General features: G+C 43.7%; 1 protein-coding gene and 1 long non-coding RNA gene across 3 annotated transcripts in view; one reads left to right on the top strand and one right to left on the bottom strand.

Annotated features, from left to right (window-relative positions):
• SHOC1 (shortage in chiasmata 1) overlaps positions 1-22,820 on the top strand; it is a 255,110-nt gene that overhangs the window by 196,296 nt on the left and 35,994 nt on the right. The gene's annotated exons all lie outside the window — the stretch shown is intronic.
• On the bottom strand, positions 189-22,500 carry LOC309360353. 2 transcript variants are annotated; one of them, XR_014164030.1, is made up of 5 exons: positions 21,474-22,500; positions 19,631-19,713; positions 9,524-9,652; positions 5,577-5,686; positions 189-3,702 (listed from the first exon to the last, which is right to left on the bottom strand). It is a non-coding gene; the product is annotated as an uncharacterized lncRNA (long non-coding RNA). The 2 variants fall into 2 exon arrangements; XR_014164031.1 differs by lacking the exons at positions 189-3,702; positions 5,577-5,686; positions 9,524-9,652 and having other exon boundaries at positions 17,595-19,713; positions 21,474-21,689; positions 22,156-22,495.

Below are 22,820 nucleotides of genomic sequence, written 5' to 3'. Positions count from 1 at the left end.
AAAACCATAGTTCAGGAGTGTTTATCATTGACCAACATTCTAGGGGCTGCAGGACAGCAGTGTGTGTAACTACCTACATTCTATTACATGTGAACTACTTTGAGGGTTCCCCCCCTCTTTTTTTACAATCAAGTGGTATATACATTTTATGAAATATAAAATAAATATGCACACATAAACAGGCACCCACTCACCCAGGTAATCCATGCAAGCCAACTAAGGGAAAGGGGTATACTCCCCTTGATGGTCATCACATAATACGGGCTTCCTCAAACTCAGCCCTCCAGATGTTTGGAGACTACAGTTCCCATCATCCCTGATCACTGGCCCTGCTAGCTAGGTATAATGGGAGTTGTAGGCCAAAAACACCTGGAGGGCCAAGTCTGAGGAAGCCTGATATCATATGTCTGTCTGTTGAGGTTCTTTTGCCATTGACTCCAAATTTGGTGGGGTCTGGGGCAGGGGCTGATCTGGCTCCAACGCCTTGGGTTTAACCACCTCTGCCATAGCGGCACTCCAAATTGCCAAACCACAGTTTTGCATTAAACATAGAGCCATAGTTGTCACTGTCACAGCTCTGAAATGCATATACAGTTTCTGTTGCTTGCGCAGTCTTTCAAAAGCGAAGCAAAAGCCATGCATCTATATTTAACTCACATTATAGTAAATGCGGTTTCCATGCTAACCTGATTTCAATTTTCTTTCCTGATGAGCTTTTTAAAGCAAATGTGTCAGCCTCTTGCACAGAGTATTGGGAAGGATAAAGAGGATTGGAAAAAAAAACACAACAGAAAAAGTAACATGCGGTAGAATACTTTATAATATAAATGATTGGTTTACATAAAGTTCTTAATCACATTTTCTGTATGTGTGTGTGACATGGTGGTGGTATTCTTATCACTGTAAAATGCCCCCCTATGGTTGAAAACCTCCCTCTCACATGTATGGATCATGTGCATTCTTCCCAAAACAATACCACCTCTTGATCAAGTCCACTGATGCTCACAGAAGCACATACCTGATCTTGTTCATCCACATAAGGGGCCATTTTCATATTGTGATGTGGAAGGCAGCCACAGGGCTTAGCTGGTAGCCAAACCACCAATGAACCAGGCTAGTGATGGGTTTTCAACACTGGAAGACTTGAATTACATTGTCTAGAAATTTGATGCAAATGTTGAAACAATGAATATTCCGCTGTAGTTGTACATCTAGATTTTTGGACTACAGTTTTCTTCTAATCCCATGGCTTGCACATAGTACTAAACCAAATGAGCAAACATTTGGGCGCATGGTGTAAAAATTGTGCCTGCTTCACTTGTCCTCCAACCTGTTGCTGACATTGTACCCAGGGCTAAACCTGTATACAACTCCAAGTCCATGGTTTGTTGCGCTCCAAGCAACCCATGAGCTGTAGCAAAACATTTGTTCATGGTTTACATTTTGTAGTTTTCTTGGAGGAGACAAACCAAGAGCCCAAGTTTGCATGTAATGATAAATCAAATCATGGTTTAGCTATGGGTAGTGCAGTGGCAGCAGGAACGGGGGAGGAGCAAAACAGCTGTGATTCTGGCTCTCTGTCCACTTGTCCACTCACACCTAACCATGGTATTTCTCAATGTTACCTGCAAGCAAGACTAGTGTTGTGATGTTGCCTCAAGGCTTTAGTGACCTGCTTCATATGATTGTTGTGAGGTAAATTACTGAGTCAATTTTGGAGATAACATTACCTTCAGTCTTGCAAAGCTGGAAAACTATAAATCTAAATAATTACTCCACATCTTCCAACAACAGCCAATACTTGACCTGTTTTCTACTTTTGTGTGGGAAGGAACTGAAGGGATGAAACAAATATCTGCAACCCCCCCCAAAAAAATATGGGTTTGAGTGTGGAGTAAGTAAGCCCTAAGTTAATTCCTGTTAATGGTTAAGGGCAGAAAAATGTTTTGCCTTGTTATTGTCCATCTTTTGTGGAACTTTTGAATCCTGCTTTTATTGCAGAGCTCATGGTACTGGCCAAAAATTTATAGTGATGAAACACAGAATTGAAGACATTTGCTTATGTAACAATGCAGTAAAAAGCACAAAAGCAACTGTAAAACTTCACACCAGAAAACTTGGCAAATAAGTCCTGAGACCTGAAGAACTGAGCATGCTTTAATTTGGGACAGTGGATGGAAATTCAGTTTCTTGCTATGACACTTATTCCCTAAGTGCAAGCATTTCCTCCCCCCACGTGCTGTTTTGGGGGTTCTCTTGACTCTCCAAAGCAGATGTGGAGGACATACAGGGAAAGGAGTGGGGTCCCACTGAGTTAGAGGAAGTCTTTGCACTGGCATACATTAGTGACCCAAATCTGGCCCAAATAACTCAACAGCTCCAGAACCTATTGGCTGAATTAAGGCCTGGAACTTCTTGCCAAGGCAGTTCTTCTTATTTCAGAAAAGCTAGAATGACCAAGCTTGGTCATTCTACCCTAGATTTTGCAGCACTATTGCTAAACACATCATGAAATAAGCATTACATAAGCTGCTACAGTTTTCTGTCACAAAGTCCATGGGGGCAGGCTGCCAAGATATTGTCATTTTGGATGGAACTCTGCACATAATCAGGTTCATGAAAATGAAAATGGATTTATAGCCAGATATCAACAGGGCCAGATGGTTGCACTTAGATCTTTATGGTGCTTCCTGCTACATTATCTGTCTCAGATAATGGCTTAAGGCTTGGCTAAACATGATTTACACTTCTGGATTGGCTTCTACAATAATCTCACACGCAGCCATTGAACATTTCAGGTGCTTTCTTCCCTGCTGCAATCCCACAGGGAATGCATGAAGATGACGCAACCACATGGGTAGGGCTCCTCCCACAGGTTTTTCTCTATTGCCTCACTATTGCTTCCCAGAAAGGTGCTGATCATGCATCTTTGTGTGTGGTGGTGGAGGAACTACATTATCTGCCTTGGGCAAAGGCAGCACTCAATTGTACAGGATTGCACCATAGAAAAAGTAGGTATCACACGATGGCAGCTCCTTTCTTTGTCATCTGCACTGAATTCCAGCTCCAACTGATACACATTAATGCTGATGACATACCAAACTTAGTGCAGGTTGGATTTTTTGCCCCAAGCTGCTGCCGAACTCTCTTTTTGAGCATTCTTTGATTTGGGGGATCTAGGATGTAGGATGGGGAATGTGGGTGTTATTAATGGAATGGCAGTTCAAATATGGGCAGAGAGCTGGAGTCCTGGGCAAGAAAAGAAGGAAATTTTAATGTTTTGCTTAGCATCTTACAAAATGGAGGAATTAACTATAAACCAACTGAGATTGGTAAAAATGTTCTCTCCTTCTAAATGAAGGAGAGAATTGTGGGAAATTCTCTATTACAACGTCTCCCTATTACAATTTTTCTTCCGCTGCTTTTATCTCAAATCCTGCCCACGATTTCATTTGACTATAGTATTTTTCTTTTAATACTCCACAAAAGGCCTCCATTCTTCTATAAAAAGTTCATCGTTTTGATCTCTTAATTTCGCTGTCAGCTTTGCCATTTCTGCATAGCTCATTGCTTTCAAAAGCCACTCTTCCTTTGTTGGAACTTGCTCTTCTTTCCATTTCTGTGCATATAATGTTCTAGCTGCTGTTGTCACATACATTCATAGGTTGGTCATCTTCTTTGGAACCTCTGTCCCTATTATGCCTATAAGGAAATATCCTGGTCAGGGACTGGACAGAGGAGGAATGGTGGTCAGAGGAGGAATGGTGGAGACAGCCTCCCCATTCTGACCCTACGAGGGAGGAGGAAGAGGAAGACAGTATAGATTTACAACAGGGGTTTGAGGGCAGTCACAGCGCAGAGGCAGATGAGAGGGAAAGTTGGGAAATCATGGGAGAGCCAGAGCAACACCTGGCTGACACGTTGTCACTAGAAAGCATCCCCGACCCTCCACCTCCTAGAACCTGGTGAGCCTTAAAAGTAGGAGAGCAAAGAGCTCAAAGACAGAGGGCATGTAGCAACACCCGTAGACGTGACGAATGAGGAAGTGGGAGAGACGGGGGTGGGGTGGAGATTAACTTGGGGCAACGCCATTATCCAAGAAGCTGGGTTCTATAGCCTCTCTCTGTAAAGTTTGGGATAAAAAGGACTGTAATAAACTTTTCCTTGTCTTATACTTTCCTGGGCCACTGACAGCACCCTGACAGTTTTTTGGGAAGAGGGGTGCATTACTTTCTGAGGGGAGCAGCATATGCCAGGGGTGGGCAAGGCCACAGGCAAATGTGGGGGGAGCAGCAGATACAAATTTAATCTTTATATGGTAGGCTAATTTCATGCATGCTCCATCCAGACAAGCAAGATAAAACTATCAGAGTCCAAGGGTGCTTTTCAGCCAGGCAAAAGCCAAAAGCACCCAGTTGAAGGTATGAAGCAGGGCTGGGAAAAGGTGTGAAAGTCACAAAGGCCACAAAGAGAGGCGTGGAGGGTTAGTGGAGGGTTACCTGGTCTGTGAGCATAGGGTTCCTCATACCTGCTTTGAAGCATCACAATATTTCTTTTCTGACTCTGATGAAACTGACTACATCAGAGCTAGTGGGAGACAGACTTTGCATTGTTATTGTCATCACCACCACTGTTTTAGTTTAGGATTCATTCAGCCCCTCATTCAACTTCCTGTGGCCCTTACGAGCCATGTCATCATCAGTATGCTGATGACAACAATCAGCCTTACTTCCCATTGGTCCTAGATAAAGCTCTCTCTCACTATTTCTGCTGCCTGGCAGAAACAGAAACCTGGATGCAAACCAGTTGGCTCCAACTTGGCTCCGGCAAGATTCAGGGAGATGGTGGCTGGAATAAAGAAGCACTCCAAGGAGCTGGGAATCAACAGATGTGGCTTGCCACCCTTCAGTGCTGCTGGCTGCTATCTTGGAAGCATGCTGGTTGCAGCCTGACTGCCCGTTAATGACCACAATGAGAAACACTTTTCAGCATGTTTAAGAGGGCTGAGTGCTTTCCTGGAAGCGGCAAAAGTTCCTGCCTGTTTTCTATGTCCAGTGGAGTCCAAAATAGACGTCAGCAAAACATTTTAAGATAAAAAGAACTGGGTAGCATACCGCCACTTACAGATAGCAGAATATAGCTCTCTACCTCCTAAGACATCTCAGCAAGCAATCCCCGACATCAACAAAATGAAAACAAATTCCAAATTCAGAAATCTGGCTTCAAGGCCCCCCAGTGTGGAGCTCATCACAATTAGCACATGGCAACTCTGGGCACCTACCAGGGTCCCAGTGACCTGTTAATTCTCTCTATCTTGTCTGGTGTTCCAAGCAGCATCAGACTGATGCATCTAGCCACTCTTGATTTCCTATAATGCCCCTGACTTAGTATCATTCTGGGGCATTCTGGGAAATTCCAAGGGACTTTACAATGGGTAAAGTTCACTGAACACTGTTGCCATGTAGCACTGCTGCACTTCACTGGGTTAAAGGATAATGGGAAGTAGCTAAAGTCAACGGAACTCTGCCCCTTCGCTAACCCTGGCTCAGGTTGACATCCCTTAAATATTGACTCACCAGGGACTTGCCACTTGTTTACAGTTTACATTTACATTCCCATGGGTGAGGTCCCATTTGCATTTCCTCTTGGATTGTCAGGAAAGTCACATTCTTGTAGGGTGTGAGAACTATGTAAAGAAAGAAACATTTGTCTTTGGACTAGGCAACCTATACATCACACACTGTTTGCAATGGAGAGTGTTCACCCAACACAAAACCATGGCTAGTCTGCCAAGAAGCATAACACTACCTGAAGCTTGTATGCAGGCATTTTTACATGTCACTGGAGGGAAATTAAGCTACTCCCTTGGCAAAATAGAAAGAAAAATAGATAGTTTCCACCCCCTTCCCTACAAATGACTGCCAAACAAATGGAGTCAGGAAATTCAAAGATGGTAACACCACAGCACTGACTTAGGTCTTACTAGATGAGACAGGGAAGAGAAAAGGAGGAGACACAGGATTCTCTGGGGGCACGTGGCACCCATAACCCTAACGTATAATTATATTACAGAGATTTTACTTTTTGCTCATTGCAAAAAACAATGGTTTGCTGATTACAAAAAGATATGGCAAGCACTAAAAGGGCTAGTTATTTTGACAATATTTTGTGAGCTTCTGTTGCCATGCCCACTTCCTTCCACCCCCCAAAAAAGCACAAGTAGTATATTTGACAATGAAAAAATGTGATACATCTGGCAAAAGTGTGTGTGTAGGGGGCTCCGTCTGGTTCAAAAGAAGCTGTCTCGGGTGTCCCATGTGCACTTTCTGCACACCTGTGTAAATATACTCAAGGACAGCAAGCACACAGACATCTGTTTTCCTGCATATACATGCACTAAGAACCCCTGAGTGTCAGTTTGGATATGCAAAAGAATGGATAGACAAGAGTCTAATAACTGTATATGAGATCCAGACAGAGGCTGTACCTAGTGTCAGTCCTGCTCAAAGCAGATGCATTAAAAATCAACACGTCTGACTTAGGTTCATTTAACTGCTGTTTTAATTGCTGTGTTGTTTTAATGGGATTGTTTTATTGCCTATTTTAAACATAGTCATTTATGTGCTAAAGCTTTAATGTGATTGTTTTATTGTGTATTTTCACTCTGGGGTACTTTTAATTATTTTGTATTTTAACAGAGTTGTACAATCAGTTTTTATGCTTTGTAAACCACTTCAAACTGGTTGCACTCTGAGTAGAATTTAGTTGTGTACAAAACAGCATCAACTTTTTTTCCCTAAAACTCTGTGATTTTCTGACATTCAAAATTAACAAACAAAGGCAGGAATTGGGATTGTGCTTACAGACTGTCCCCCTGACCTTTACACTTTCAGTGAGCCATTTGCACAGAACCTGTGATCATACTACCCTGGATATGTATGGGTTCATACACATACAGTCCATATCCTAACCAAAATAATGTGTCCATGGGAGTTTATGACCCAGCACCTGCCAGCTTCCAAAGCCTGAGATATGGGACTTTCTTGGAAGAGGTAAGGGAACTGGAAGGAGTTGCCTCTATTCAAGGCAGCTGCTACTTAGGACACTCAACCACTGGACCTCCATGATATATATCTTGCCACAGGTCTAGGTGTGATGGCCGGGGATTCCGATACTGAGAGTGAACCGGAGGAATCCCAGCCGGCACAGGAGTCCCCGCCTCCAGGGCCGGCTGAACTGGGGCAGGGCCTAGATTCTGAGGAGCCTGCACCTGTGCCAGATCCTCAGGAGCAGGCACCAGGTGAATCCACTCTGGCTCCAGAGGTGGTTGAGGACTCAGTGCCTACAGGTGAGTCTCCCCTGGGGCCCAGTAACCCTCCAGCCTCTCCTGAACTGCAGAGGCTTAGGGCAGAGAGGCAAAGGGAACTGGTTTCTCCCAGGAGGAGTGCTCGCCTTAAGGCCAGGAGAGGCGGGGCTCCTGGAGGCTGGGACCGCCCCTGGCCTTAGAGAAGATAAAGGTCAGTCAGCCCGGTCCCAGGTTGCAGGAGCAACGTCGTTGTTGAGTACCTGCTCTTACCCGGACCTAGACCTGAACTTCCAGTGTTCCTGTTCCTCGCCCGGCTTCCTGCTTCGGACCTTCGAGCGTTCCTGTTCCCGCCCGGCTCCCTGCTTCAGACCTTCCAGTGTTCCTGTTCCCTGCCCGGCTTCCTGCTTCTGACCTTCCAGCGTTCCTGTTCCCCGCCCAGCTTCCTGCTTCTGATCTTCGAGTGTTCCTGTCCCCGCCCGGCTCCCTGTTTCGGACCTCGCCTCACATCTTGTGAACTTCTACCAGGCTAGTGACTCAGGACTGAACTTTGACTACGGTAACAGTACCTTCCTCCCGGGACCAGCACACTAGGCTTCCTCTGTGCACCAGGACACCCCACCACCACCAGTTATCATCTTCTGGATCCCAAGAACAAATATGATGAAACACTTGGATAGAAGCCACCATATAAAGTAGTGTTTGTATGACACATTTCACTACCTTTGGTCCCAAGGATGAGACCTGATTTATGCACCTCTGGGATCAGAGCCTCTAATAATTTATTAGAAAGGGTATGGCTGCAAGGCTTAATATAGCAACCCTCAGTTGCTGCCTGGCTGGTGCAGCACCCAATCTATCCAGTTTCTTGGTCTGTGCTTTAGTTACCTTTGTGGGCAGCACTACTGATGTTTCAGCAATGGTGTCGGGGACCCTGGCCTCAAAGCTAGCCTCGCCTAGTTGGACAGCTCCTTTATGTCACTTATAAGCCCATTACTTCAGGCCTACTAGCTCTTGTTTTGACAGGAATGGGGCAATGGTGTACATATGTCGGCTCTGTGCAAAAACAGCCCTTGCAGGCACAGGAAGTGAGATAGCTAGGATCAGTGGGCTTGATCCTGAGCTCAGGTTCCACATGTTTCTACCTTAATCAACGCCTGAAGTAGGCAGTAATGTGTCTGGAAAAGTTTTCTGTGTTTAGGTAAAAAGACGGGCTTAAAAAAATGTTTCTCATAAATAGCATTTGAAGCAGACAATGCTCATCAGAACACAGTTAGCACAGCAAAGGTTGGGAGCCCTTTTCTATTCAAGGGCTACATTTCCTTGAAGACAACTATCAAGAGGCAACATGGTTGGAGCCAAAGGGAAAAAATGAACAGGTCATGCATGTGATTCTTACCTTTTTACAGGAGGCTGTATTCCAGCCATGGGGGGAGGGGGTAATCAGAGGTTGATACATGCATACCTCCACCTAAGCAAACGTTATCACAGTTGATAAGCAGACAAAACCAAGAGAGCACCAAGCAGAGCCAGTAAAGGGGTAGCCTGGGAGAAGGGGCATGGCCAGGGCAAAATCCTGAGGAGTGGTGGAAGCCCCTGACCATGATCCCCTCAGGGCAAGCACAGAGGGAGAGGAATTGGATCCTGGTGGTGGGAAACCGGCCACACCCCAGAGGAGGGGAAGAGCTGGGAAGTGCTGGAGGCAGGGAGCTTGAGAGATAGTGAAGAGGCAGAAACAGGCAGGTGCCCTAACACAGAGCAGGGACAGGAATTAGACTAGGCAGTTCTACCACAGAGCCACTCTCATAGCTTCTCTGCTGACAGCTTGCAAGGCCCCCCCCCCCGAACGAGGCGTTTATTGCATAATGCTGAGCAGAGCCAGGCAGACACAGAGAGGGTCCCTTGGAGCTCACCGTAGACAGAAAGAGGGTCCTGACACAGAGGGCTAAGGAGTGAAGGGGGAGCTACAAGCCAGTCCAGACAACTGCTTCATTAAGACAGAAGCAACCTTTAGAAGTCTCATTGTGTTCTAGTTCTGCTTTGCTTAATAAAGAAACTAACTGTAAGTTAGCCAAGTTTCACTCTCTTTCTTTGCTCTGTCAGCTGCCTGGCATAAGGTGTTCTGGGAGTGAGATTATTGGACTCCTTCTAATATTACCTTCAGCAGTTTGGGGCTTTCTGATGTCACACAAGCGGAGTCTGCATCAAGGTGTTACTTACCTCTGAGTAAGTGTCACTCTAACCCCTGGGAGAGGAGATGCTGCCATGGGAAGAAATTGCAGTGTTGGACTTCTTGCATGGTCCTCCTTGCGTTTTCCATGTTGGTGAGCAGTAGGAGAAGGAGCCATGCTGCAGTGGTGTGATATCATTAAAAGTAAGTTTGCATGGAAATTCCAGAGTAGGGAAGAATTCCCATGCTGAGAGCATATACAATGGACAGAGGAATGTATTCTGAGTTAAGACCTGAGAAAATGCAACCTTGTACTTTACAAAAAGATGGCGAAATGTGTGACGTTGCACATTTTAACTGCTTAGAGGTATTATTACAATCAAGCAGTATATAAAATTTGTTAAACAAGATAAAGATACAATCTACAACAGAAACATGGCTTCCAAAGCGGCATGCATGTCAGCCAGTCAAATGGCCAAGTGACAGTCAATCTGGAACCACCGTTAATATTGTGTGAACTTTAACACATTAACACTAACACAGAGAAATACACCCTCATTATTTCTAACTACTCAGGCCATGACACACTAATCAATGGGATTAGTAATTCAGATAGTAATTTAATTAAAGACTATCTCCACCTTGCTAGTCTGCCAGATGGAATGTATTGGCATTTTCTCTCCATTATGTGTATACCACATATTAGTACTAACTTGATGCAGTGACCATGACACACATTCAGTTTCTCAGAACGCAAGACACGTGTTCCCATTTTTATACTTAATCAGTGTTGTTGGAATATGTTTGTGTTATCACCTAAGCCTGATGGGAAAAGGACACCTTTCCCCAGTTTTGGCTTCAAAACATTGTTTTAAATATGTAGAAATATCATAAAGCAGCTATCTATCCTTTTCTATTGCCTTTTCTTCAAGAGGGGAAAGTTGCATGGTTTCCACCCTATTATTTACTGTTTTCTCCCCCTTCTGCCCAATTCTTGCTAGAGCCGGAATCAGTTGTTGAACAAGAATGGACTGTGAAGTCCTATTGCATAGTTCTAAGGCTGCTCCATGCCTTGGGTATCATTCCAAGGGTATCATTCCTTTAGGACCAGCCATGGGTGCCTCTGTACACCTTCAAAAATGTATCTAAAAGAACAGAAATGATAGGCATCCAGGATGGCTGTCAGGGCCTGGGCAGAAGAGGAATGGTGGAGACCGCCCCCCCAGCCTGACCTTTCCAGAGGAGAAGAAGACAACAGTTCAGAATTACAACAGGGGTTTGTGAGAGGTCACAGCTCAGAGGCAGATGAGGGGGGAAGCTGGGAAATAATAGGAGAGGAGGAAGAGGAAAAACCGGGAGGGCAACAGCTGGTGGACACAGTGTCTTTAGAAAGCATTCCAGACCCTCCCCTCTCCCAGAACACGGCGAGCCTTGAAAGTAGTAGAGCAAAGAGCTCAGAAGCAAAGGGCCCCCAATGCCATCTGTAGGGGAGAAGGAAGTGGGAGAGAAGGGGGTGAAGAGTCACTCAGGACAACACCATTATTCCAAGAGGCTGCATTCCCAAGCCTCTCTTTGTGAATATTGAATAAAAACCAGATGGTAAGGACTTTTCCTTGTCTTATCTGTTCCTGGCAACCTGTTGTGGGGGTTGGTTCCTCTTCCACCTGACAGTGAAAATCATGAGGTTTCTAAGAAGCTATGGTGAGCTGTTCACTCATACAGCCACCTGCAATTGAGCTTCAGATACCACTGCAGTGCAGCAACTGTCGCTATTTTTCACCTCAGTAGAACAGAAAAGAGGTGGACTGTGATGGACAATCTATGTCAAATCAGCTGGTCCAGCTCTGGTCTACCTTGCTCTGATCCATCAACATACTACTTCTCTTTTTATGCAAGGGTGCCTTTGCAGAATCCTTCAGCTCATATTCATGATGCCTTGCCTATTATGAAATCCCAAGTGTGCAGTCTTGATTTGTAAATCTAAACACGTTGGTAGATCATAGCATACCTAGGATTTTTTTGGCAGGGAATGTATGTTTTTTTCTAAAGGTACATGAAGCAACAGAATACGTAAAGAAGAAATGCCTAAGACTGAGGGATGACTCATGCTGGAAGAATGCATAAGAGTCAGGGATGTCTGGCATTGGAATGCATGGTGCTTGAGCATTTTTGCTTCCAAATTGCGAGAGAAGCCGCCTATACCTGGATTCAGATTTCTTGTGCAGCCATGAAATTTACTTTGTTTGCCTCAAGTGAGAGCTCTCTCTCTCTCTCAGCCAAACCCACTTCACAGCAAAGCAGGTACATGGATTAGGCACCTCAGTCGAACAAATGTAATACAGATGACGAGAAAAGTTTCGGAGGCTGCGTATATTGCTCTAAAAATATTTAAATCACAAAGTAATATCAAATGCTGGTGCCAAGAAGCAGAAATCTGTGAGGTACGGCTGAAATTCACCACCACAATGCAGCAACTTGGGTGGATTTAAAAGGATTAGACAAATTCATCGAGGATACTAATGACTACTAGTTATGATGTACTGCAGCAGCAATTCATTGTGCACTGAGGCTCTGCCCTCTGCAGGCCACTGAAGTTCTGCAATCAAACATCTACTGGAAACTGCTCAGTGAATTCTGCGTTTCAAGATTTCACCAGGCATTGCCCATACTATCTTAAAAGGGCCTGAAAAGTGTCGACCCTTAAAATGTTTCATAAGGTATCGAGTGCTGTTAAATACTAGGTTTTGTCCTTGCACAGTGAACCTGTGAATGGTAAAAACAACCACCACCACCTCCCTATGTTACTACAACTTGATCAAGTCTTATCGTAATTATTTCTAAATCTGTTTGAGCTGATACGGAGCACTTTTGAGCCTCGAGTGGAGGACATGTAGACAGGCAAAAGAGCACTGATGGCTTTTCAGGGCTGGGAAGACTGTTTTGTTCTTCCAGGCCTTTAACATCACTTTAATATTTTTGACATCTTTAATATCTTTTAAATATTTAGCTTAATATTTTGGTCTCTGCTTTTATGGAGGTTGGGATATGTTTGCTCCCTTTTATTATTTTACAGAGCAAGCCAAATGCCTGATCCACTGTGAAGGGCAATTTGGATGGGGTCTGGAGGGGTTCCTCTGCCCTGCCCGGCTTTAGCCAGCAAGGAATGTCACTGCTGTGGCCAACACCCAGCCGGAAAGCAAGGTAATTTCCCAAGACTTGGGCCCTAATTGACCCATTTGAACCCAGCTTATGGGCCAGGAGGTAATGCCCCTATGGTTGCGATGGTTGAGTGGAATTCCCCATTGGCCGCCAACCACATGGGTCCGGCTGACTGGGAAGGAGGCTGAGAGCAAGGGTCTGCAGCCGGTGCCCACCGGGGAAGTGGTGAGTGTTTAGTTCATAGTCCTCCAGCTGCAAGCATATTGTTTCAAACAATGCATGGTTAAGCTTAATCACAATTTGTCAGGTTGAGACAAAATGCAAGCTGTAGCGAATTGAAAATGAAAGTGAAAGCTTCCAAACTGCTCCTCTCAACTGCACTGCTGTGTGAGCCAAGGCTGACATTGGCTAGTTTTCTTCATGATAAATGATAAGAAGGATTTGTTTAAAACCAACAAACATCAATAAAACAATCTATTTCTGCCTCACTTCTGAAAACAAGCTAAAGCTTGTTCCTACAAACTGTATAAAGCAGATGCTATATCTACCTATAAAGGTTTCCAAGCTGTTAAACTGACATGATAGTGTTTATGGGCTTCCATTCTTCTTCTTCCCATTATTCTACTGCACTTTAGAAATACTATTTATACCTATTAGAAATACTATTTATCCCAAATATTTTTTTTCTTTAAAGGTCCTCTTGGTCAGCAACATTGAGTAAGCTCATGGTGCCCGGGGCACTGGGGGGGGGGAGGCACATACAAGGGGGGGTGCACAGGGTGAAGGAGCCCATTGCAGCACCTCAGCTCCCGCCACTGACATCGCTGGAGTGACACTGTCCCGCACCGGAGCAAAGCAGGGCTCCGCTGCACCTCCTGCCTGCCCATACAGGGGGAAGCCGGCCAGCTGACATGGCACTTAGCAGGTGTGAACCAGGTGCTCCCACAACAGCACCTCCAGTGAGGCCTAGCCAGATGCTCCTCTCTGTAAGCTTTGGTTCCCCATTACACCTGCCTGGGGGTGCCAGCTTTGTGCCCCCTCAAAAGTCCACGCCCAGGGCCAGGGCCCCCTGTGACACTCCCCCACTATGCCCCTTCTCTTAGTACACTTCTTTAATAAATAATTTTCAAGAAAATCACATCTTCTGAGGTTTGCATTTAGCATGGACTTTTATTTGTTATTCCATGAGGCATACATTGCCTTTCCAGTTTTCCTCAGGTGCTAAGAAGTGTTGTTGATGAAGAAACAGAGCCACAGTCCCAATTTCTATGGCTACTGCTGTCTATTCAGCTGAATACATAAATGGTTGTTGCACATGGTAGAGAGGACATCGGGCTACCACAGTTAATATTACTCTGTGGCCAGAACTTTTGACACAACACATGTCAACATACATGCATACAAAGATACAAACCAGACATGCTTCTGCAGGCATCATCTAAAAAAACCAAAAGGACACACTTTGGTTTGTGCAGCATCAAAACTGAGCGTGAGGTTTCCGTTCCGAATACAGTTTTGTTGCCACGTAAACCAGCGTTCTTTTGTTTTCAGAAGATGACTGATTAGGAAGACTTTTGGTGTTGGCAAGATGACAATGCAAAAAAGGCTTTCATAACTGACTGCAGAAGTAGAACGGGTACCTCAAGGCTCTGAGATGGCATTTGAGACACAGAGCAGAAACAGTGCTCCGGGCTATATGAATTACTTTAACAAGTGCATTATGCATTATTAAATAAACATAAATTGACATAGTTAACTGGAGTAATAACTTGATTCAGAAGATAAATGTGGAGGGGGCGGGGGAGAAGAGAATATGAGAACAGATAGGCTTGTTGTTTTAAATGTAACCAGCCCTGGAATCTGCTGCTGAAGGATGGGTAGCAAATCCAATATTATAATAATAATAATAATAATAATAATAGCCAACTACCAAACTAAATAACTTTGAACATACCTACACTCATCCATTCTATTCTAGTGTATGTTTTCCTTTGCATTTCTTCTCCTTTGTCAACTGCTTTGACCCCAGAAATGGCATTTATTCATTCATTATTTCTATCCGGGAGCAACTCACCTAGTGGGGCGGAGCCACAGCAGTACCCTGTTGGCAGCCCAACTGTGCATTTGCACAGCCCCAACCTCACTGCTGTTACCTTGCTTCTCCAAGGAGGTGGTAGTGATGCTGCTGCTGCTTCTGGGAAGCTCTCACTGGGGTTCTGACTGACCAGGAGAGCCACTCCCAAACCCAGGTTCATGCTTTGTTTCCTCCAGACAAACCATGATCTATAAACCCAAGAACTAACTTTGCTTTGTCCAGAGCTGTACAAGCCACAAGTCCCTGAGTCAAACCATGGCTTAGCTCACTGGAGCAAAAGCAGCAGGACTGGAGGGAGGAACTCAGTGGTGACAATGTTTTCTTTGGGGACCTGCATGTTCACTCTGAACCATAATTTGACTTAGTGTTATCTGCAAACCATCTCATAGCCTTTTACAAGCTGCATAGCTGAATTATTAAATTGAAAGGTGGAGAATAAATACTACAAGCAATAGCTATCGTGCAGATACCGTCTGCCCCACCACCACCATCCCACAAAGTAAATAACAGCTTCAGGGGTCAATTGAAAATAGAGAGGGACTTTTTTTTTTTTTGCTTGGTTTTTTTAAACAACAACAACAAAGCAATGCAGAAAAAAGGGAGGCTTCAAAACAAATTATTTGCAAAAGCGCTCCAGTTTTCTATTATTACGCCTAAGGCATTCTGAATGTAAGAACTCTTCTGTTGGAGGCGATACTCAATTCTCGATTCCTGGATTTTGTTTTAGGGAACCAGACAACCTTTAGGGAAGCAGACATCCTGACAGGATGGTAGAAAGTTTATTTGTCACTGAATGAGCATTCATTCTCATTTGTTGTTAGGGAGGTGAGATGGCATTGTGTCACAGCAATTATTACCCCCACACTTGCCAGTGCATTTTCCTGTCACTTTCCTTACACAAAATGTGTGTGGGTATGTTTTGGGGAGGAAGGGGAAGTTTTGTGGCACAAGAGGGCCAAGCCAACCTTAATTGTGCAACCTTAATTTGCCAGCATGTGACTGAATCCCACCTGAAAATAGCAACCATCTTAAGTGCCACAAGCTGTTTGCTTCCCCTGCCAGCATCTGTAGATAGCATGAGAGCAGTAGACACTAGTTGCCTGTGTGCCCTGCTGATTTAGGGGAGCACAGCTTAAAAAAACAACAACCCAGAATTTTCCAGCATGCTTGAGATCTCCCATGTCTGTAGGGATTCCCTCCTGCTCTGTCTTTTCCCCAGTTTGCTGCCCTACACCAGGAGTCGGCAACCTAAGGTCCACGAGCCACAAGCGGCCCACGGGGGTCATTTAACCGGCCCCCAAACCGAGCTACCCACTCAGCGAGTCCCTGTGCGCTGTGCTAAACCGGCACAGTGCAGTGTGGGGACTTGCTTCTGCGGCGCCGGAAATCGCATCTGCGCAGACGCACGAGATCCGACCCACAGAGGGATCTCCGCTGGAGTGAACCGGCTCATGTGAGGTAAACCTTGCCGACCCCTGCCCTACACTTCCATAGGTATGACTACCACTTCACTAACAGCGGCAACGAGGAAACAGCAGTAAAAGCTTATGCAGATATGGATGACAAATAATATGGAAAATCAATTTCCAGACATCAAGATGCTGCGCAAGTGATATCAGGAGACTTCAGCTTAAGATGAAATCAGCCAGACCAAAGAACGTGTCAGAGCAGTAGGTCTTTTTTATTAATACAAAGAGGACAAATCTCATTGGAATTCATGTATCTACATAAGATATCTTACTGCAATGTGGAAAAGGGAAGACGATAGGACATGCTATTGTCTCTGCTAATACTGATTTAATGAAAAAGAGGGATTAGCAAGCTGACTGAAGCCTGGGCAGCATTCTAGAAAATTAGTATTATACAGCAATTGATATGAACAAAGCAAAAAGCATTCTAACCCTGAAACGCTATTGACATCTGCATGTTTACTTATCGCTGTAAGCACTAGAGATAAAAAAAAGTTTGCTTATAGTGTATAGTGGTGATAATAAAAGTTATATGTGTAGGTCATATTTGATGCACACTACACTGAAACCTAGTTATCACAAAAACTTAACCTAGATCTGTCTAAAACTTAACATAGAATTCTTAGTGTAGAACTGCCCTTAAACACTACAGTATTAGGAGACATTTTGAGAAGGTAGTTTGCTAGGAATACTTTACACCTGTGTTTCGGCATCTGCACTACTTCCCTGGTGTCTGAACAGAACTTTGTTTTAACAGGACAAACAGCAGCTGAGGAGAGAATTAACTCTCCTCCCCCAAACAGTAGCCCCAATCTATATCAGAGTTCCCACTGACTGCTTTTTATGCAGGTTTAAAGAAACAAAAAGATCAAATCACAGATGTCCGACATTTCAGGTAGTTTTGGCAGTTTCAGCCCTTTGTTTATTACACAGAAAAACCTATAAATGGAAATCTGGAATTGTGATTTCTGCTACAAAGCAAGGTAGTGCTGAAAAGCAGCCAATGGGTTTGGCGTAGGAAGCCATTTTGGAATCCACCGGACTTTGCTAGTCCTTCACACTGTTAACTGGGAATGATTTGCTATCATTGTGGAAAAGAGAATGGTTGGCACTATTTCTCCGCAAATAAATGAGGCAAAGGTCAGGATAGTTATGCACCAAGTTCTATTTTGTCACAAAACAAGGTATCTTCTGTTCTAAACAATTTCATTGACATTAAATAATTCTGACAAAAACAGCTGTGAGTCTTGTGTTTCTCATTTCACCCCACACCCACCGTATTTAGAGTGAGCCAGCAGGCTTCACTGTAAAGAAATTAAAAGTGGACTATACTAATTAAATTCAATTACAGTCAAGCAAATGTTATGGTGGGGGAGGAGACAGTCTTGTGAGTGGGGAGGGGGGGGAAGGCTGCTTAGACTTTTAAAGTTCTACAGGACAAAACACAAGTAAGATGACACCACATATCTAGACACCGGGCATTTGAGTTTGTGAAAAAGAAACATTCTGGACTTAAAGGGGTGCAACCCTACAAGAGGCAATAATGTACAATGTGCATTTGAACGTCCATTTTCATGATTGCAACCTTCAGCACTGAACTTCAAACTACTTTTAATCTCCTGAGCATAAAAAGTAAACTTGACAGTTCAGCTAACAGAACTGCAGAGGAGATAAAATCCACAGAAATTTGGCACATGCAATCATGAAAATTGCACCCAAAGTTGTGCTGCTGTGTTGTTGTTTTTTAACAATTCAAGAGACTAACCCAGAGTTGCTGATTTGTGAATAGTCTAATCTGCTCCATTTTAGAAAAGACTATGAACACAGTATGGTTTTTTTCCAGCTTTTATCCCAGAATATATTAGTTCTACCCCAAGACAGCTGTTATCTGTCCCCTACTAGGTCAATGCTATCGGAAACAGAAAAGCTATAGTAGTTATCCATAGTAAACTCTTTTCCCTCTTCAAATTACAGGTAACTGCAGCTTTCTGGAAGTAATCAAAGCTGTTATGTTTCAAGGAATAAGGCATACTGCATCTACAAGATTGAAGACTCCCCAGAAATGCACTTAATCCTCAAAGCATTTTACTAGGGAAAGCTTCATGATAGTATAATAATTTAATACCTGAGGTTCTGAAAGCTTCCACACTACAAGTGACGATTCTTGACTGTATGAGCAGTGACTTGTATGTTCGTTTCAGTTGGTTTATGAGATAAGGTTACCAGGTGTCCCTGTTTCTCAGGGACAGTCCCCAGGTTTACAAATCAGTTCCCTGACAAAATCCATCTATTTAGCAGGAAGTTGAAAAGTGTCCCTGGATTCACTGAAAAAAAAATCTGGTAACCTTATTATGAGAGGAGAAAAAAAATGCAAGCCCTTCATTTTGAAATCATAAAACCTATGGTATGTTGTCCACTGTTGTTCATCTTGTGCATGCATTTAATTACGTTTTTATCCTGCCCTTCTCCAAGGAGCTCAGGGCAGTGTACATTGTTCTCTTTCACAACCATCATGGGAAACAGGCCACAACAACCCTGTGAGGGGAGATAGGCTAAGAGATGGCAACTGGCTCAAAGTCACCTAGTGAATTCATGGCTGAGTGGGGATTTGAACCTGGCACAACCAAGCCATACTTTGACAGTAATCATTACAGCTATAGCGTGTCTCAAGGTGACTCAAAATGCCATTTTAAAGTTCATTTTAAAAATGGAACTAATAAAGCCAGTGCAAAAGTAAAACAGAGCAATATACATACAGTACGCACAAACACAAGCATACATGTGAATCTATAGCTGAAATGTACTTAAGAAAATATATTTAATACTCTAAATTATTCTCCCGAAGTTGTTGTATTAGTCCAAATACAGGCTGCATTCCCCCTCAACGTCTGGCTTGTATAAGCCTAAGTGTGGCCTAAAGTAAAGGTAGAGAAACTATAATGTAAGATGAGGACTCAGGAACCATGCAGAACTTTGATATACTTCGGTTGTTTTTGTAAAAGTATCACCCATCATTCTTGACAGGTGGCACTAGTTGCCTGGTGAGTTATTCATCGTGTGAGGTAGCACGTGTTTTTAGATAGTAAAAATATGGGTGTCCATGTCAGGGGAAAACATCTATCAGTTGGGGGCTGAGACGTGACAAATTTCAAAATGGCAGTTATTAACTATGCTGAAGTGACAAACAATAGAGAAACAGGAAGGAAATATGGTGCTTATGAAAAGAATGTGCGTCATTGGAGATCAAAGAAGAAAAAATTCAGAATCCCATCTCCATGCAAAAAACATTTCGAGGGCTTAAATGTGGTCGACGTTATGAGGTTGATGAGTGTGTACTTTCCATTGTAAAACAACAAAGAGAAAATGGAATGCCAATCAGCTGCAAAGCATTTGAATTGGTGCCGGGATATTTGTGCAAAGAAGTGGCTTCTTACTTAAATGTGGGACATCATTTGCTCAGTGGTTGTCTTCCAGTTTCAGTGAGAAGTTCGTCCAATACCAACGGCATGTCCTTGGCCTGAGGAGAAAACACAACCATTATCTTAGCCAAATTGGAAATGCTGACAAAACGCCCATGTTCTCTGATATGCCAAGCAGCATGATCATGAAAAAGAAAGGAGTGAAATCTGTCCTTGTGAAGACCATGAAGAATGGGCGGGGAGGGGGGGATGCATCTTACAGCAGTGGTAGCTGTAATAGTTGCATGCCACCCCAATCTCAGAGCGGTGTGATATTCCAGGGGTTACGCAGGGTTTGTGTTTCCTTTGGAATGAGAGAGACTATGGACAGAGACTTTGGGCAGGAGAGGCTGTGGTGTCTTCACAGCATAAATACCCCAAGAGGGACTCGCTTCCCCCAGTCACAGCCATGAATCCCAACAGAAATCAAGCATAGCTCTGTCTCCCAGCTGTCCAGCCTCCAGCCTGTCAGCTTCTAGTTCACATAACTCAACTGTCAACTCTACCTTTGTCTTTCTACCTACCGGTGAGTTGAGAGAGGAGGGCCCACCCATTAGATATCTGGCACAGAGCCACTTCCTTTGTTACCTTAGTGGCCCATACATTACCTCACCAGGAAGCTAGCCTGCCTGTTCCAGGAACTGAATCCATGCTGGATCCAGGAATTAGGCAGGGCCAAGGCATGCAGCCTACTCCCCCACCAACTCATCGCAATATGTTATACAGTGGTACCTCAGGTTAAGTACTTAATTTGTTCTGGAGGTCCGTTCTTAACCTGAAACTGTACTTAACCTGAAGCACCACTTTAGCTAATGGGGTCTCCTGCTGCTGCTGCACTGCCGGAGCATGATTTCTGTTCTCATCCTGAAGGAAAGTTCTTAACCTGAGGAACTATTTCTGGGTTAGCAGAGCCTGTAACCTGAAGCGTATGTAACCCGAGGTACCACTGTACTGAGAGGAAAAATACTTCCAAAAGAAACATTCCTCGCCAGAACAGTTGTGGGATGCCCAAAAAGAGGGTGGATAGGATAGTGACTATTCTGTAAAAAAGGGGGGGGCAATGCTAGTGGTAGATGCATTTAGATGGCATCTTACCCCAAAAGTTAAGAAGATGGATAATCAAAATCAGATTTAGTAGTTGTTCCAGGTGGAACGGCATCACAGCTACAAGCCCTTGATGCGGTTGTGAATAAGCTCTCCAAAGGAAGGACTCTGATTTGTTTTTGTCAGGAAATAATGCCGTCTCAAAATTAAAAAACCATTGGTGAATTTGCTATGCCACTGGATTTTAACTGCATGGCAAAGAATATCTCCTGAATCTGTGGCTTCAAAAAGTGCTGCCTTTTAATTGCAGCGGGTAGTAGTGAAGGCGACATATTGTGTGGAAATTGGGAAGACAGTGACAACTAACGTGACAAAGATGAAGAGAGCTGTAATAATTAAGAATCTCTATTTGACATGAAAAAGTTTAACAGGAAATATTTTTTTAAAATATTTTCCGTAATTATTTTTCAGTGCACACTTATATCTATTTTTTTCTTTCTTTCAAAGAGCTTTCAAATTTGGACCAATTAGGCTATGCATAGTTTAGTAATAATTGTCAGGAATTACAGTGTAAGGCAAAAACTACCTATGAGAGGAATGAATATATGCTACCCGTGAAGCATATTGCTGAGATCATATTTGTTCTACTTGCTTTGTTTTTCTGCATGGTTAGTCAGCTTTTTTTGCAGAGTTGCCTCAGAAGACTAATCTGCTTTTATATTCGATGTATTAAGCCTGGTTTGTGCACATGATGAATTACTCATAAAATATTTACATATATTCACGCTTCGGTGGATGTTCTGGTTAACTTGCATTAGGACAACATACAAATCGAGGGAGCAAACCAGGCATAAGTCCTCTATATGCTGTCACATCTAAGGAAGGCTTTGTGCAGATGTTCGCAATGTGCACGTGGTCCAGAACTGTGATCAAACTGGTCCACCCAATCAGCCCATGATCTCACTTGATGATCACATGTTTGCACTGGAGCCTGCAATGAAATCAGTTGTGAAGAGTGAAGAGTTTTGGTGGGAACTCACAGCACAACCCTAACCATGTTTACTCAGAAGATACGGTAAGTCCTATTAAATGCAATGGGGCTTCCTCCCAGTCCACATAAATTAGTTTAGCATTACAGCCTATGTGCAAACAATTTAATCTGCATCCAACCCACCGAGCCTGCATAGGTTAGATGTGATCTACAAAACCAAAGTGTACCAGTGGCATGGATCTACCTGAGCTGGGCTCTGAACATGCTGGCACCCATGTAAACATAATATATAATGTGCAAAATTGGGCAGGAACACAGGAAAGGGTGGATCCTGCTCTCACATCAGTCACAATGTCTTTATAGGGATAAAGTAGATCTTGCACTGATATCTTCACTCAGTAAAATCTGTTGAGAAACTTGTCCTAAATTACAAATTATGTATACGATCCAATCAATATTAAATCACTTGAAAGACTTAAGACTGCATACCAACATGCATTTATTTATAAGTGCTCTTGAACTCAATAGATTTATCTCCAAGAAAACATACACTGGAAGAATGATGTTCCATGCAACAATCCCCATTCCACACATAAATGTGCACTGAAAGAGTGGCGGCGGGGGGGGGGGGGGAGAGTCATCTACAGTACAAAAGAGTCAAGAAAACTTCTAAAACAGCAACTAATCTGCACCCCTTTACTTAGATTAGGCAATCCATTAAAAAAAACCTTTTAGGAGTGCTAGGTGCTGGCTTTCCCCCCATTTTCTTCCTCTTTCCATGGAAAGAAGAACAGCATTCATCAAAGAAAAAGTTTGTGTATAATTTACGTTTCTTAACTTCTTTGTACAGGCCGCAGATTGTGGTTGTAGGGAAATGACAGTAAACCCTGAGAGCAGGGCCTGTCGCAGGCTGCAAAGGCCTCTGAATTGCTGTGGTTTGGGGTTTTAAATACTGTATAGACATCACTTTGCAAGTGTCATACCTGCACGCTATGCGGACAACATCTGTACACACAGAGAAAGTGTCCTCTGCGGCTAGTGTGCATTAAGTTTCCTTCCTACCTCCCCCTTTCAACACCCACATATCACAGGTACAGTTACTTATCTTGCACTCTACGTATGCCCAGGGGC

Source organism: Podarcis melisellensis (assembly GCF_964234715.1).
Source record: "Podarcis melisellensis genome assembly, chromosome: 17".
In the NCBI taxonomy this organism is placed as follows: Eukaryota; Metazoa; Chordata; class Lepidosauria; order Squamata; family Lacertidae; genus Podarcis; species Podarcis melisellensis.
Note: the sequence above shows the minus strand (reverse complement) of the source record. Positions and strands in the feature narration are given on the sequence as shown.